Here is a 17,410-nt window from a genome sequence, read left to right as displayed (position 1 = left end):
CATGTGGCCACAAAAATGGTAATTCCGCCAATCCCTAACAAGTGTTGCAGTTTTGAAGTATGATTCAGTAGTTAATTATGAGAGTGGCATTGCTTAATTTTACAAGCGGCATTATATTAACAAAAAGCATAAACAATTCTAGGGGAGAGTGGGCGCAACAACACCATGTGCTTCCATCTACTTATAAAGGGGGTGATGCAGAGTTTGTGTAAGAAAGCAACAAGCATCATGTCTGGGTTGGAACAATATTTGCTCACTTAATGTTAAAAGACAGCAGTTCAATAGCTTCAACTCAACATTTATTCAAAACAGTACCAAAACAAGTAGGAAAACATCTCAAAGCATACTGCACTATCATGTGGATGAGACCAAGATTAGAAACAACTTTCGAGGAAGACTAGAAGAAAATCTCGATCTCCTTTTGTGCAGTTCTACCAAATTAAGCAAAGTCACCGGTCTGACATTCAAGTTGAACTGCACAAACACTCTTAAAACATAAGTGTTTCACGCAGCGAAGCAAAATGTCGCAATAGCGACAAGTTGAATAGATATCCCTGTTTTAACAGAGGAAAAAAAGGAATCCATTACTGGCAAATAAAGGAGGAAGAAACATGCGGCCACAAAAATGGTAATTAGGCCAATCCCAAACAAGTGTTGCAGTTTTGTAGTCAGATTTAGTAGTTAATTCTGAGAGTGGCATTGCTTAATTTTACCAGCGGAATTAGATTAACAAAAAGCATAAACAGTTCCAGGGGAGAGTGGGGCGCAACAACACCATGTGCTTCCATCTACTTATAAACGGGGTGATGCAGAGTTTAGTGTAAGGAAGCAACAAGGATCATGACTGGGTTGGAACAATTTTTGCTCACTTAATGGTAAAAGATAGCAGTTCAATAGCTTCAATTCAACATTTATCCAAAACAGTACCAAAACAAGTAGCACAACATCTCAAAGCACACTGCACCATCATGTGGATGAGACCAAGATTTGAAACAACTCGCAAGGAAGACTAGAAGCAAATCTCGATCTCCCTTTGTGCAGTCATCTCAAAGCACACGGCACCATCATGTGGATGAGACCAAGATTTGAAACAGCTCGCAAGGAAGACTAGAAGCAAATCTCGATCTCCGTTTCTGCAGTTCCACCAAAATTAAGCAAAGTCACGGGTGTGGCATTCAAGTTGAGCTGCACAAAACACTCTTAAAACATAAGTGTTTCGCGTAGCGAAGCAAAATGTCACAATAGCTACAAGTTGAATAGTTACCCCTATTTTAACAGAGGCAAAAAAATGAAATAATTACTTGCTGATAAAGGAGGATGAAACATGCGGCCACAAAAATGGTAATTCCGCCAATCCCTAACAAGAGTTGCAGTTTTGAAGTATGATTCAGTAGTTAATTCTGAGAGTGGCATTGCTTAATTTTACCGACGGCATTAGATTAACAAGAAGCATAAATAGTTCCAGGGGAGAGTGGGCGCAACAACACCATGTGCTTCCATGTTCTTATAAAGGGGGTGATGCGTTGTTTTTTTGTAAGAAAGCAGCAAGCATCATGTCTGGGTTGGAACAATTTTTGCTCACTTAATGGTAAAAGACATCAGTTCAATAGCTTCAATTCAACATTTATCGAAAACAGGACCAAAACAAGTAGCACAACATCTCAAAGCACACTGCACCATCATGTGGATGAGACCGAGATTTGAAACAACTCGCGAGGAGGACTAGAAACAAATCTCGATCGCCTTTTGTGAAGTTCCACTAAAATTCAGCAAAGTCGCCGGTGTGACATTCAAGTTGAACTGCACAAAACACTCTTAAAACATAAGTGTTTGACATAGTGAAGCAAAATGTCGCAATAGCAACAAGTTGAATAGATATCCCTATTTTAACAGAGGAAAAAAAAGGAATCCATTACTGGCAAATAAAGGAGGATGAAACATGCGGCCACAAAAATGGTAATTCCGCCAATCCCTAACAAGTGTTGCAGTTTTGAAGTTAGATTTAGTAGTTAATTCTGAGAGTGGCATTGCTTAATTTTACCAGCGGAATTAGATTAACAAAAAACATAAACAGTTCTAGGGGAGAGTGGGCACAACAACACCATGTGCTTCCATCTACTTATAAAGGGGGTGATGCATAGTTTTGTGTAAGGAAGCAACAAGCATCATGTCTGGGTTGGAACAATTTTTGCTCACTTAATGGTAAAACACAGCAGTTCAATAGCTTCAATTCAACATTTATCCAAAACAGTACCAAAACAAGTAGCACAACATCAAAGAGCACACTACACCATCATGTGGATGAGACCAAGATTTGAAACAACTCGCAAGGAAGACTAGAAGCAAATCTCGATCTCCTTTTGTGCAGTTCCACCAAAATTAAGCAAAGTCGCCGGTGTGACATTCAAGTTGAACTGCACAAAACACTCTTAAAACATAAGTGTTTCGCGTAGCGAAGCAAAATGTCGCAATAGCAACAAGTTGAATAGATACCCCTTTTTTAACAGAGGCAAAAAAGGAAATAATTACTTGCTAAAAAAGGAGGATGAAACATGCGGCCACAAAAATGGTAATTCCTCCAATCCCTAACAAGTGTTGCAGTTTTGAAGTACGATTCAGTAGTTAATTCTGAGAGTGTCATTGCTTAATTTTACCAGCGGCATTAGATTAACAAAAGGCATAAACAGTTCTAGGGGAGAGTGGGCGCAACAAAACCATGTGCTTCCATCTACTTATAAAGGGGGTGATGCAGAGTTTTGTGTAAGAAAGCAACAAGCATCATGTCTATTGGTACCCGGTATGCAGCCCACCTTGCAATCTTCATCTGCAGCAGCAATGATTTCCGGATCGGCAGCCAGGGTAGGTGGCCCTGCGCGCATGCCGGCTCAAGTTCTTTCTGGTTTGTTGGATGCTTTGACGACATTGTTGACTACGGCAGTCACCCCAGAGACCCAGGATCAGCATAATGCATAGGTTACAAAGCTGAAGGACCAAATAGCTCAGGCCAAGGAGGAATTGGCGGCTGCGGAAGCCAGGATGACCGAAGAGCGGGCCACTTTAAATGCCCACTCACATCAGATCCAGGCGCAGAATTACCAGCTTATGTTGGATCAGAACACATCAAACGAAGTGCTACGAAGGAAGTATCGGTCTCGTCTGCTACTAGTTTATGAAGGAATGAATCTCTTGAATACACCGGGAGCAAGGCCAAGTAATTCGACAGAAGTAAACTGGACCGAGGCACCCGGGACTGGAGCTCTGGATCAGCCACGGGTGATGGACATGCCTCGACGGACGGACAACCCGCTGTAATACGTACCAATGCCGCCAGGTCATTTCTCTAGCCCTTTGGATAACATGATTGCTGCATCATCGCGTTTGACAGCTATTCCGATGGAGGGTGACTCACTAGCGGCGGTAGAGACACGACGGGCTAGGGATCTTCTTCAAACTGCTGTTGTGTAGCAACATGATTATTCCTACATCCAAGATAGAATACATTCAACCCCCCGTCCGAGCAAGAGTTACAGCAGGCACATGGACGAACCGGATGTGTCAAGCAGTGCGCGGCGCCGTGACGCCCCTCGAGGACCTAATCCGGTGCACGGCGGTATGAATGCTCAGGATGTGGTAAATAATGGCAGAGCACGACGCGAAGCAGAGTTAGGAGCGCAGTTGGCAGCGCAGTACCAGAATCATCAAACCGCTCCGGTTCACCCAGCGGCATCAGCTGAACGTGGTTTGGCTTTTAGCTCTTGGGGAGTGTCGTGCCTCACCCCGGCTCTACGTAATGTGCGGCTGCCCAAGGATTTCAAGGGCCCGTGTAAAGTGACTAATTATACCGTCGATCAACCCCCCGAGGCATGGGTTGAAAGTTATGAGATGGCAATGGAGATGCTGGATGTTGATGAAGTGGCGTGTGCAAAATACTTCACTATGATGTTAGACGGAACGGCTCGTACCTGGCTAAAGAGCCTGCTCGTAATTCGATCAGTTCATGGGACGAGTTGAAGCCCCGGTTTATAGCGAACTTCAAGGATACGTGGAAACAACCCATGTCCATTGTGGATCTGGCTGCTTGTGTCCAAGGAGAGAACGAATCAACAACTCATTGGGTGTGCCAGGTTTCAGAAATCCTGCATTCGTCGGGCCGCATCAATGATGATACGGCAATCGTGACCTTGGAGGGTAATTGCCGGTTTGAGTCACTCAAGATGAAGTTGGGATGGCTCAAGCTTCACTGCAACGATATGGGAACGCTCATGGCGGCTCTAGTTAAGTATGCTGATTCTCATAATACCAAGGACCCCGATTCTGATGAAGAAAAGCAGGAGAAGGGAAAGAAGAATGCCGGTACAAAAGGACAGCATAACCAGGCGAGCCACGGGAACAATGGTAAGTGTAAAGCGGACAACTCGGATTTTGTGGCTAACACCAATATGTAGGGCAATGCACAGCGTAGTAAGGGTAAACCGCCCCAGCGCGGTGGAGGCATGAATCTGGAGCGCCTATTAAACCAGCCCTGCCCAAAGCACGGGACGAAGGAGGTTCCGACCATGCACCTCTGGAAGGATTGTTTCAGCATGAGGGAATTCAAAAACTCTGATCTCTTCCGGTACGATCAGGGTTCATCTGGCGGTTCCGATCCAGGGATTCACCGGCCGGGTTACCAAGATGGTCACAGTCAGCAGAGTAATCAGGGGAATCAGTAGCAGTTGGGTTATTAGAGCAACCCGAGGCAGTTAAATGGTGGACAATATCATGTCTTCACTACTAGTCTGTGCAAGCGCGATCAGAAGCTCCGTAAAAGGGCAGTAAATTCTGTTGAACCGGCAGTGCCCCATTATCTGCGCTGGTCTAAACAGCCTATTGTCTGGAGCCGGGAGGATCATCCGCCCCGGGTTAATAATCCTGGCCATCTAGCGTTGGTGGTTGCACCACAAGTTGGAGGTTATAAGTTCACCAAAGTGCTCATGGATGGAGAGAGCAGTATCAATATCTTGTATTATGAAACCTTCCGGCGTATGGGGTTAACAGATAAGAATCTTAAACCGTCAAACACTATTTTTCACGGTGTGGTGCCTGGAAAATCGGCTTACCCGGTCGGTAAGATAGCTCTGGAGGTGGTCTTTGGAGATGATCATGATTCAAGGTCCGAGACGGTGACCTTTGAAGTAGTCAAAATCAGAAGTCCGTACCATGCCCTGTTTGGACGGCTGGGTTATGCTAAATTCATGGCAAGGCCATGTTATGTTTATCTACAGCTCAAGATGCCGGGTCATAAGGTGACCATCACGATTCATGGTAGCCGTAAGATTGCGCTGGAGTGCGAGGATGGTGATGCGGCTTATGCTGAGTTGGTTTGTGCAACGGAGGAGTTGAAATTCTATAAGGAAAATGTTGATTCGGCAGATATGACTTCTCTGAAGAAGCCTACTACAGAGCATGATCTGGCTTTGAAGTTCAAATCGGCTGATGAGACTAAATTGGTTGATTTTGTTCCTGGTGATTCATCCAAGCAGTTCATCATCAGTGTCAACTTGGATCCAAAATAGGAAGGCGCGCTCATCGAGTTAATCCGTGAGAACCGGGACATCTTTGCATGGAAACCATCCGACATGCCAGGTGTACCGAGGGAACTCGCTAAGCACACTCTTAACATTGATCCTAAATTCAAAACCGGTTAAATAGTTTCTTCGCCGTTTTAATGAAGAGAGGCGCAAGGCCATTGGTGAAGAGGTATCCCAGCTGTTGGCAGCAGGGTTTATTGTGGAGGTGTTTCACCCCGAGTGGTTGGCTAATCCGGTGCTGGTACTTAAGAAAAACGACACTTGGCGTATGTGTGTGGATTACACAGATTTGAACAAAGCTTGCCCCACTGATCCCTTTGCCCTCCCTCGTATTGATCAAATCATTGATGCTACGGCGGGTTGTGAGCGTTTGAGTTTCTTGGATGCTTATTCGGGTTATCGTCAGATCAAAATGGAAGTTAAGGACCAGGAGAAGATAACTTTCATCACTCCGTTTGGAGCCTTCTGTTATGTGTCTATAACCTTTGGCCTCAAGAGTGCCCAGGCAACTTATCAGCGCTGTGTGCAGAATTGTCTTCGTACTCAGATTGGGCGCATTGTTCATGCTTATGTGGATGATATTGTGGTAAAATCTAGGAAAAAGAAGACATTGATAGATGACCTCAGGGACACCTTTGACAATCTTCGGGTTTATAAGATGATGCTCAATCCAGACAAGTGGGTTTTCGGTGTTCCGGTAGGCAAGCTATTAGGTTTTCTGGTATCTAATAGGGGTATTGAGGCTAATCCGGAAAAGATTAAAGCTATAACATCTCTCGCTAAACTAGCATGTATCAATGAGGTTCAACATCTGGCGGGTCGTATTGCGTCTTTGAGCCGGTTTATCAGCAGGTTGGGAGAGAAGGCGATCCCTCTGTATCATATGTTGAAGAAGACAGACAACTTTGTCTGGAATGATGCTACTGATGCGGCGTTTGAGGACTTAAAGAAGTAGTTGGCTGAACCGCCGGTTCTTGCTGCTCCAGTTAATAAGGAGCCACTGTTGTTATGGATGCTAATGCCCGTGCTGTCAGCTTAGCTATTGTGGTGGAGTGCAAGGAGGCTGGGAAGGAGTACCCGGTTCAAAGGCCGGTTTATTATATCAGTGAAGTGGCCGGTTTATTATATCAGCGAAGTGCTCATTGAGTCAAAGCAAAGATATCCGAATTGGCAGAAGCTGGTGTATGGGGTTTTCATGGCAATTCGGAAGCTTAAATAGTACTTTCAAGGCCATCCCATCATAGTGGTTAGTTCCGCTCATTTGGGGGATATAATCCAGAACAAGGAGGCAACTGGCCGTATTGCTAAGTGGGCGATTGAGCTTGGACCACACGGTTTGAAGTATATGGCTCGGACAGCTATCAAGTCCCAGGCCCTTGTGTATTTCATCAATGGTTGGACAGAGTTGCAAGAACCAGAAGACAAACCGGACAGCACATACTGGACTATCCACTTTGATGGGTCTGGGCAATTGGAGGGCTCGGGGGCTGGAGTTTTCCTTACTTCCCCTCGAGGTGATAAAATTCGTTATGTTATTCACCTAATGTTTCCTTGTACTAACAATGCAGCTGAGTACGAGGCTTTACTCCATGGTCTTTGAGTGGCTAAGGAAATGAACTTAAGCCGGGTATGATGCTTTGGGGATTCTGATCTGGTGCCCCAGCAAGTTTCAGGTACTTGGGATTCCAAGGATCCACTGATGGCGGCTTACCAACGAGAGGTGGATATTGTCTCTGGTCATTTCAAGGGTTATCAAGTGGAGCACATTGATCGGCGCAAAAATGAGGCAGCCAATGCTTTAAGCCGGCTAGGGTCTTAGCGTAAACTGGTGCCGCCCAATACCTTTCTGGATGTCTTGCACAACCCGTCAGTTCAGTTGCCTACAGAGGAGGACCTCGCTATTCCTGATCCGGACGCACAATTGGTGGCCTCTTTACACATTATTCCGGATTGGACGGTTCCATACTTGGCGTATATGAACCGGGGCGAGTTGCCAGAAGATGCAGTTTTGGCCAGGCAGATAATCCGGCGATCCAAGTCCATGGTTATTCACAATGGCGAGTTACACCATTGTAGTGTCTCCGGCGTGTTCTAGCGCTATATTTCTCCTGAAGAAGGCCGTGAGATTCTACGTGAAATCCATGAAGGATACTGTGGTGATCACGCCGGTTCAAAATCTTTGGTTGCTAAAGCTTTTCTTCATGGCTTCTATTGGCTGACGGCTCATGTTGATGCTGGGGACTTGGTGAGGCGGTGCGAGGGTTGTCAGAAATTCTCACGACGAGCTCATGTTCCGGCTCAGGAGCTAAAAATGATGCCAATCACTTGGTCGTTTTGTACTTGGGGGCTTGATATGGTAGGGCTTTTCAAGCGATCTAAAGATAAGAAGACCCACCTATTGGTCGCGATTGACAAGTTTACTAAATGGGTTGAAGCGGAACCAGTAAGCAAGTGTGATGCAGCCACGACAGTTCAATTCATTAAAAAAGTGATCTTCCGCTTTGGTTTTCCACACAGTATCATCACAAATAATGGCACGAACCTCTCTAAAGGTGAGATGGAGGATTTTTGTCAAAGGGAGCACATCCGGCTTGATGTGTCATGCATGGCTCACCCCCACTCTAATGGTCAAGCTGAGAGAGCTAATCAGGAAATCTTGAAGGGTATGAAGACCCGACTTATGGTTCCTTTGAAGAGGATGTCGGGTTGTTGGGTGGAGGAGTTACCATCTGTGTTATGGAGCATAAACACCACCCCCAATTGATCTACAGGTTATACACCCTTCTTCATGGTTTACGGGGCAGAGGCGGTACTCCCAAGTGATATTCGTCATGACTCGCCCCGGGTTGCCAATTATGTTGAAGCGGACAACGAGCAAGCACGTCAAGAAGCACTGGACCTGTTAGAAGAAAAATGGGACATGGCATTGGCTCGTTCAGTGTTTTATCAGCAAGACCTGCGGAATTGTCACAGCCGCCGGGTTAAAACAAGAACCTTTCAAGAAGGCGACTTAGTGCTCCGGCTCATCCAGGATCAGACCGATATGCACAAGTTAGCCCCACCTTGGGAAGGGCCCTTTGTGGTCAGCAAGAAATTGCACAACGGATCATATTACCTCATCGATGCTCAAGAGCACAAATACTCAAACAAATCAGAGGAAGAGACCCGTCGGCCGTGGAATGTCGCTCATCTACGGCCTTACTATACTTGAGCCATAGGCTCCCATTATGTACATATTTTGACAATGTATATATTATGATCAATATAATAAACCGGAAACCTTGCTACAATCAAGCCCTCTGTCGTTCTTCCAATATTTCTTGGTTACAAGGGGGCTTCTGCTTATAAAGCGACGTCCCTTTTGTCCGTTAAACCGGCTATCATGCCACAAAAAAGCTTGGGAGCTTCACACCCAAGGGGCCAAAGAGAGCATTGTTGCTAAAAGCACGACTCAAACATAGGCACCCATTGAGCATAGCTCACAAAGTTACTTGGGGGCTCTTTGTGCAAAGCAACAAAGAGTCTGAAAGGACCCTTGTAATAGGATATCAAGCCACGGCTTGGAAGCCAGGTGTATTTACCTAAAACCCCGGGTTAACATGACTTCATTAAGTAAGCCACTCCTGTCTAGGTAATCCTGGTATGACCCTGAACTTATCAAAGTTAAAACGATGATTGGTTAATTGGAGGCCCATCTTGAAAGGCTTTGTCAAATGGTTTAACTCAGCGGCCTGGCAGCCCATGAAAAGCCTCGAATTTGGGCCTGGCAGCCCATGAAAAGCCTCGACTACAAAGTTTTATTTGATTTTGTTTTGCAAAGTTTTATCTCCGTTGATAAAGTTTTGAGTTAAACTGACATCTCTTGACCCGGCCTGATTATAAGTCTTTACATCACCCGGTGTTTCTTAACCCGACGTAGCTTTCGACTATCAGTTGTTTAGCACATACTCAATTATAAACTGGTTTTCTTAGCCCGATATGGCATTGACTATAAGTCGCCAGGATGATCATTTGGAGTTTATCACAACCCGGCATGGTTTCATATACACCAGTACAACTTGGTGGCAGTTATCAATACTCAAGATATGGGTTATCACCCTTACAACGCAAGTTGGTAAACCAACGATGTGATTTAATATCACAGGTATGATATGTTTCATATTTCATCGTTTTATAGCCTTGGTTATAAAAACTCTGGTTTTGTATTGGATATCATAACCCGTCCGGCGGTAAACCGCCAGGACACATCTAAGTTTCTCAAATGGAGAAGGAAGGATTTTTATGAAAATACTCAAGCATATGAGTAAGCATAGCAACAATCATGACGGATTACACAGTGTCATGTAGCAGTGCACGATGGCAGAAGATCAAAGTATTTCAACTAGCCTATTACAAGGCGCTTTGATGCCCAAAAAAATAATTCTTTATTGCTTATAACACAATCTATGGAGATAAAGCTGGCTGCCGGATTATGATTCGTCACCAAGTTGACGTGAAGTTGATGGATCATCTCGCAGCGGTTCACCCTCCTCCTCCCCACCCAGTGGATGGAAGTCAATGGTGGCCCAATCAATCCTGGTTAAAGCTTGGAAGACAGCTTCGTCACTTATAAGATTGGATGGTACAACGTCGGGGGCATAAGTGTACTTACGGATTGGCGGGATAAGATTATGCGCTTCTTTCACAGCTGCATCAACCCTTTGTTGTCCGTATCATAGCTGGACCAATGAATGGACAAGTCAACCTCTTCGGCCAATTGGCTTGCCAGCGGGTGCATCTCTTTTGTCAAGACTTTGAGGGCTTCATTTTCAAATTCTGACCCGTCTTCTTGTTGGCTAGGATAGCCCTTTGCGATATCTGCTGGATCAAGATCGGCAATCCAAACTTTGGCCTGAGTCAGTGCTGTTAAAGCGCCAGCCCTTGTAGCAGATCGCTTTACCTCTTCTATCTGGGCAGGGGTCATAGATAATTTGGCCAATGTATCCTTGATCAACATTGGTGCCGGTTTATTGTATGAGGCCGCACAGATGACTCGTTGAGCACAGGTATACAGTTGTTCTATCAACGTATAGGCTGCTTTCAACTTCATCTGCATATCCGAACCCAGATGAGCAACACGACTACCTGCAACGGTTTAAGAATTTACTGTTAAACTGGCAGTTTCACAGCTGTTAAGAAAGGCTCTTGAGAAGAGTACTTACCAAATATAGTAGAGGTCATAGCATTCACCCAACGCTTTAAACCAGTTAGCTCTTCTACCATCGGTTTAAGAGCCGATTTAGCATCCTCAGCCCGCTTTAATAGAGCAGTCTTCTCAGTTTCCCAGTAACCCCGCTCGCTCTTGAAGCCCTCTTTTAATTGTTCCATGGAAGTTAAAGAGCCCTTCAGTTCATCTCTGGCTTTGGAGGTTTTTGCCTGCTGGGACTTGATATTTTCCTAAAGATCGGCGATTTGGGAATCCTTATTGCTCAAATCAGCCTGCAATAGACAAATCATTTGTTAATATTTTCTCAAAAGTCCCAAGCACATAACAAGTTATACACTTGGCACTTGGGGGCTAATGCGGATTGCTTTTCTTTAACCGATATTTTAAGTCCCAAGGCTCAATACAAGTATTAATCTTGGCACTTGGGGGCTAATGCTGAATTAATCAGATAAACCGGAGGTGAAGGAATTCAACAAAGATAAGATTTGCAACAGAAAGTCCTGGTTCATCCTGAAGAGCTAAACCAGCCCTTGGGGGCTACAAAGTTGAAGTCTTTTTTATCCAAAGTCTCGGTTCATCTTGAAGAGATAAACCGACCCTTGGGGGCTACAATGGAGTTGATATAAAGCACAAAGGAAAATTTATAAAGTGTTTGAATGGAAGTTACCTCATAGATCTCCTTCAACAAGTTGACTAAACCGGCCTCATAGTCACGGCTTGTATATAGGTGGTTTAGGTATCCAGAGTGGAGTTCCTGAGCATTGAGATGAGCACAGCTTGACAAATCAGTCTTACATTTGCCTTTCTCCACAGATAAATTCTGTTTTGGCCCTATGCTTTGACAAAGCAACAGGGTTGCCAGGAGAAGTGTGGCCAAACCCGGTAATCACAACATCATCAGTTGCTTTATTTGGGCTCGCCGGTTTATCCGAGGCTTTGGCTGGGCTCGGCGGATCAACAGCTGGACTTGGAGGATTGGCAGTTGGGCTTAGTGGATCGACATGAGGACTAGCCGGGTTAACTTCTGGCGGATCAACATAAGTGTCCTGACCTTGTGGCACATGATCATCCATAGCAATATCAGTATCTCCACCACATCTTCTAAGGTCCTCTCCGGTTCAAACTCCTCAGTGGGACCACTCAGTTTTGCTTTGTTGCTGAGTCGGGCTTTGGCGCTGCAAAATAGCAAACATGTCACATCCCTAGTCTGGTATGACCTAGACTAGCTAGTCATTTGTGCATCATGTTTAAATTTCATTTAATTTTGAAATGAGGATTGGTGGAACCCTCAGAATCATTTTTGAAAATGACCCAAATAAAAATTTCTCCAAAAGGGTCCAAGAAAATGCTCATGTTGCTTTCTGAAAATATTGGACAGAGATAAAAATCAAAACAATATTTTTAGGAGCTCATGGATATTTATTTTGGCCATTTGGATTAATTCGATAAATAGTTGCATTGGAAATATATTTCTATATATATGAAATATGGTCCAAAAATTATGCCATTTATAAAGGAGCTCTGGAATAATATATCTAGCTCCTACAAAATTGGCATAATAAAATAAAATGATTTAGTATTTTATTAAATCAAAACAAATGTCAGAAAAAATAGAAAACAGAAATAAAAGAAGGAGGGGCTTACCTGGGGCTTCCCCTGTGCAGCCCAGCCGCAGCAGGCCGGCCCAGCCAGCAGGCGGCCCAGCCCACCTGGCCCCCCTCCTCTGTCGTCTTCCTCCCCGACAGGGGAACGGCGCGTGCCGACGCGCGCGCACCGCCGCGCCTCCACCTCCTGCTTCCCCTGGCCACCTCCTGCTTCCTCCTCGTCGCCTGGAACGCCCCGGACGACGCCACGCAGCCCCGACTGCCCTCTCACTTTCTCCCTCCTCCTCTCCTCCCTGCTCTCTCTCTCTCACCCGAGAACCACCGCCGCCGCCGACGGGCATCACCGTAGCCACCGCCTCTCCCACGCCTTCCCGACACGCTCCCCAGATCCGCCGCGACCCCCTCTACCTCCTCGTCGAGCCACGCAAGACGGAGCACCCCGTGGAGCCGTCGCCGTCGCCAAATTCGCCTCCGGTCGCCGTGGATCCTCGCCGGCGATTCGGGAGCTACCGGGCATCCCCGACCTCGCCCTCGCGCTCGCTGGTTCCGCGGTGAGCCCCCGCACCGAACCCCCTCCTCCCCGTGTCCGTTTGCCCCATCTAGCTAGCTCGCCACCGCGCCCGTAAGCTCCTCGCCGCCGGCCATGGCGCCACGGTGGCATGAGCCCAAGCCAGCCACTCCCGCATGCGTCACCGTGTTCCTGGTGACGCCAGGAGGCCGTAGGAGCCCTCCGCTTCCACTGCCGTGCACCACAACGCCGCGGCCGCAAGTTGCCGAGCTTCGGCCGCCGCCGTGACCTTTGCTCCGGTGAGCTCCGGCGCCCCCGCAGCCCCCCACCAGCTCCCCTGGATGCGGACGACGACGGGCTACGCCCCGGTGGTCTTCGCGCGACCAAACGCTGTTTGTAGCGCAAGTCCGGCGAGTCGCCGCCGCGTTATTGGTCGCCGCCGGCCAGCACTCCGGCGGGCTGATGTGGCTCCGTTAACTAGGCACTAATCCCCACCTACTGACGCTGACGAGTGGGCCCCAGGGCTTAGTCAAAGCTAATCAGCCCAGGTTTGACACGGGGTTAACCCCAGTGTCACTGACGTGTGGACCCCACACGTCAGGTTTGACCCTGGACAGCCGCGTTGACCCGCTGATGTAGTGATGACGTCATGCTGGCGCAATAATATATAATTTCTGGATTTAAATTAAATCAGGAAATTCCAGAAATTGATTTAAACTTCAAAAATTCATAACAATTCAACCGTAGCTCAGATTAAAATAATTTATATATGAAAAATTATCAGAAAAATGTAATCTATCCATCTGTACTAGTTTCATGCATGACAAACCAACTTATACATGCTTAATATGAGAAAACACATTATGGCATATATAAGAGACTTAATTTAGTAATGCATTTGAACCTTTGGTTCAAATGGACTTCAAACCAAATGAATACTAGTTGCACTAGCTCAAACAACATCACATATTTATGCCATGTTCATGCATCATATTGTTGCATATGTTTGTGTATTGATTGCCGGCACCGTTCCTTCTCGATAGGACCTGCTCCGGAGACGTTCCAGAGTACCTGTCGGTGAAGCAGTGCCTCCTCTGTTGATTTACCAGGCAAGCAAACCCCCTTGTTCATTCCGATACAATCCTACTCTCTTGCTCCTGCTCTCAGTTATTGCATTAGGACAACAGCGATTCATCTGTTACTTTGTGCTGCGGTAGTTGAACCCATTCCTCTGCATGACCTGTCATTGCCACAGTAAATAGTTGAAACCCACTACCATGTGTAGGAGTTGATTGAAGCCACTGATGTGTTCCTACCATGCTATGCCTGCTATTGCTTAGAGTTGTGTCAGGTCTGATTCATTGGGAATGAATTGGAGTGTTACGATATGTTCTGGTGCTGAGAGTTAAGTGTGTGAACACGATTTGGTAAAGGTAGCGGTGAGAGGCCATGTAGGAGTACATGGTGGGTTGTCTCACTGGAACCGTCCTTAAGCACTGAGTTCTATGTATGTTGTCCAATGACTCGATACTACCACACATTGGGCTCCGGGCGCTCCAAGCCCTCTCGACTTATTAACCAACTTGATCTCTGTCCAGGAGTCGCAACTAGTTTCTGGTGTTTGTAGGTAGTGTTAGTAGTCTACCAAGTGGCACCCGGCCAGGTGGGCTTGGGACAGACTAGGCACAAGTGGCACGGTGTACCAAGCATAGATCCATCCGGCGAGGTGGGCTTGGGAACCCTGCACACATCGTTTGGGGCCGTGAGTGAAACCCCGGCCGGTTCTCCTTGCGGATGGAACCCGAATAGGCGATAAACCTGGATTAGAGTCTTGTGTGGTTAGTTAGGTCGTGGCCGACACCCTTGCCAGGCTTCCGCTTGAAGGTTGCCGAGATACATGACGTGTACATGGCGGTAAGTGGCGAGAGCGTGTGTGAAGAAGTACACCCCTGCAGGGTTAACATGATCTATTCGAATAGCCGGGTCCGCGGTTATGGACTTCTTGGATGCTTACATGGTACATAGACAACTTGAAGTGGATACTCTAAAATGCTCAAGACAAGTGTGAGTGCTATGGATGGCCTTCTCGTAGGGAGACGGGGATGAATCCATAGTAGTGTATTATGTGATGATTAGTGGACTCGTGTACGTTGTTTCACCCCCAGAGTTTCTGGTAGTCGTAGAACAGGATAGCCATAGAGTCAAAGCTGGCTTGCTGCAACTAAACCCCACATTACCCTCTTGATACAAATGCATGTATGATAGGTTCTGATGTAAGTCTTGCTGAGTACCTTTGTACTCATGTTACTTTATTTATGTTTTTGCAGCGGAGACTTCGGTCTTACTAGTGTTCTCATGGACTTCGACTAGTAGCTAGTACCTCAGCTACGATCTTGATCGGATGTTGTGGATAGTCAGGCTCTTCAGCCTTTTTCATTTATAGATGTCTGTAGCCAGACATGTAATGCTTCCGCTTGTTGCTTGTATGCTCTGTATGATGGGTTTTGTGACCCCTGTTTGCAATAAATACTATGATGGCTCTTCTGAGCCTTTATCTATATAAGTTGTTGAGTTATGCTGTGATGCCATGTTGTACAGCACATACTTGCATGTTATGCGTACGTGTAATGTGTATTGCTATGTGTGGGATCTGACTATCTAGTTGTTTATCCTTAGTAGCCTCTCTTACCGGGAAATGTCTCTTAGTGCTTCCACTGAGCCCTGGTAGCTTGCTACTGCTCCGGAACACTTAGGCTGGCCGGCATGTGTCCTTCTTCGATCCTGTGTCTGTCCCTTCGGGGAAATGTCACGCGATGAATACCGGAGTCCTGCTAGCCCGCTATAGCCCGGTTCACCGGAGTCCTGTTAGCCCAGTGCTACAGCCTGGATTCACTCGCTGATGACCGACACGTTCGATGCTGGGTCATGGATGCCTGTCCCTGTAAGTTAGTGCCACTTTGGGTTTACGACTAGCCATGTCAGCCCGGGCTCTTTATCATATGGATGCTAGCGACACCATCATATACGTGTGCCAAAAGGCGCAAACGGTCCCGGGCAAAAGTAAGGCGACACCCGTGGGGATACCGTGCGTGAGGCCGCAAAGTGATATGAGGTGTTACATGCTAGATCGATGTGGCATTGAGTCGGGGTCCTGACAGCGTTGGTATCAGAGCCTGACTGCCTGTAGGATTACCAAGCCAAACTGGTCGAAGTTGAGTCTAGAAATTCTTTAGTTATGTAAGGGAATTGATTGTGGGAAGGAACGTAAGGCTCTTTTACTCCTTTACCTCATGGCCTTCTAATCTGAGTCATCCTATCTTTCCTACGGGGTTAAGTAACTAGGCTTCTCCTCCGTCTATTAGGATCACGTGTTACTACTCCGTAGTTCCATAGGACTGGTTCATCAGAGTCATACCCTAGTTTTGAGTATTTCCGGTGTAGTCTGTTTAGTATGATCTCAGAACCTTGAGTAATGTTGATGAGTATGTTACCACCCCATTTTTTTGGTAGGATGTCTCATTCTGAGCATTTTACTGCCGTTATGCTGCCGGAATTTCCCTAGGAGTTCGAGAGATACTAATTCCTTGTCCTACATTCTACATTCTATAGTTAATGTTGATTTCATCCTTGGTTTCGTTCTCAGGATGTCATCAGCTAAGCGAAGTTCCGTTGCTCGTAGCCAGAACCATGGAGAGGGTAGGGATGAGGATCCTCCCGACTCGCCTTCGTTGACAAAGTTCATGCTAGAGATGGAGAGGAACAAGCGTGAGTCCAACCGCTTGTTGGCACGTATCGAGGAGAACACCGCACATCAGTCCAATAAGTCTGTGACCATTCATGACTTCATTCGCTTGCACCCACCTACCTTTCATCATTCCATCGAGCCACTCGATGCAGATGACTGGCTCCGTAGCATCACTCATAAGCTGCATTCCGCGAGTGTAGCCGAAAGTGACAAGGTCACCTATGCTGCACACCACCTGGAAGGTCCTGCTAGTCTTTGGTGGCAGAACTATGAGGCTATGCTTCCAGCTGGCCAGACTTCCACCTGGAGGGATTTCGTTGAGGCTTTTCGCGAGCATCACATTCCTGAAGCCCTCATTGATCGCAAGAGAGAAGAGTTCTGTAGTTTCACCCAGGGTAAGATGGCTGTTGATGCCTATAGTAGAGAGTTTGAGAACCTCGCCCGTTATGCCACAGAAGAGGTGTCCACGGACACCAAGAAGCAGGCTAGGTTCCGGAAGGGTCTCAACCCCAAGTTGCGTCGTGATCTCCACCTGCATCATTGTGATACATTCCAAGCCCTTGTGAACAAGGCCATTAATGCAGAGACAGCTCAACTCACTTACGAGGAGTCTCGTAAGCACACTCGTGCTTTGGGATCTTCCTCCGGTTCTAGCTCTCAGAAGCGCCGGATTTGGGTTCCAAACTCCGCTCTTCCACCCAAATATGTACCGAGGCCATCTTATGTGGCACCTCATCAAGTTCAGCAGTATGCTCCACCCAGGCCTATTGGTGGACC

The sequence above is a fragment of the Triticum aestivum genome, chromosome 2B, assembly GCF_018294505.1.
Source record: "Triticum aestivum cultivar Chinese Spring chromosome 2B, IWGSC CS RefSeq v2.1, whole genome shotgun sequence".
NCBI lineage: Eukaryota > Viridiplantae > Streptophyta > Magnoliopsida > Poales > Poaceae > Triticum > Triticum aestivum.
The sequence above is the reverse complement of the archived record's forward strand: the minus strand, read 5'-3'. Positions refer to the sequence as shown.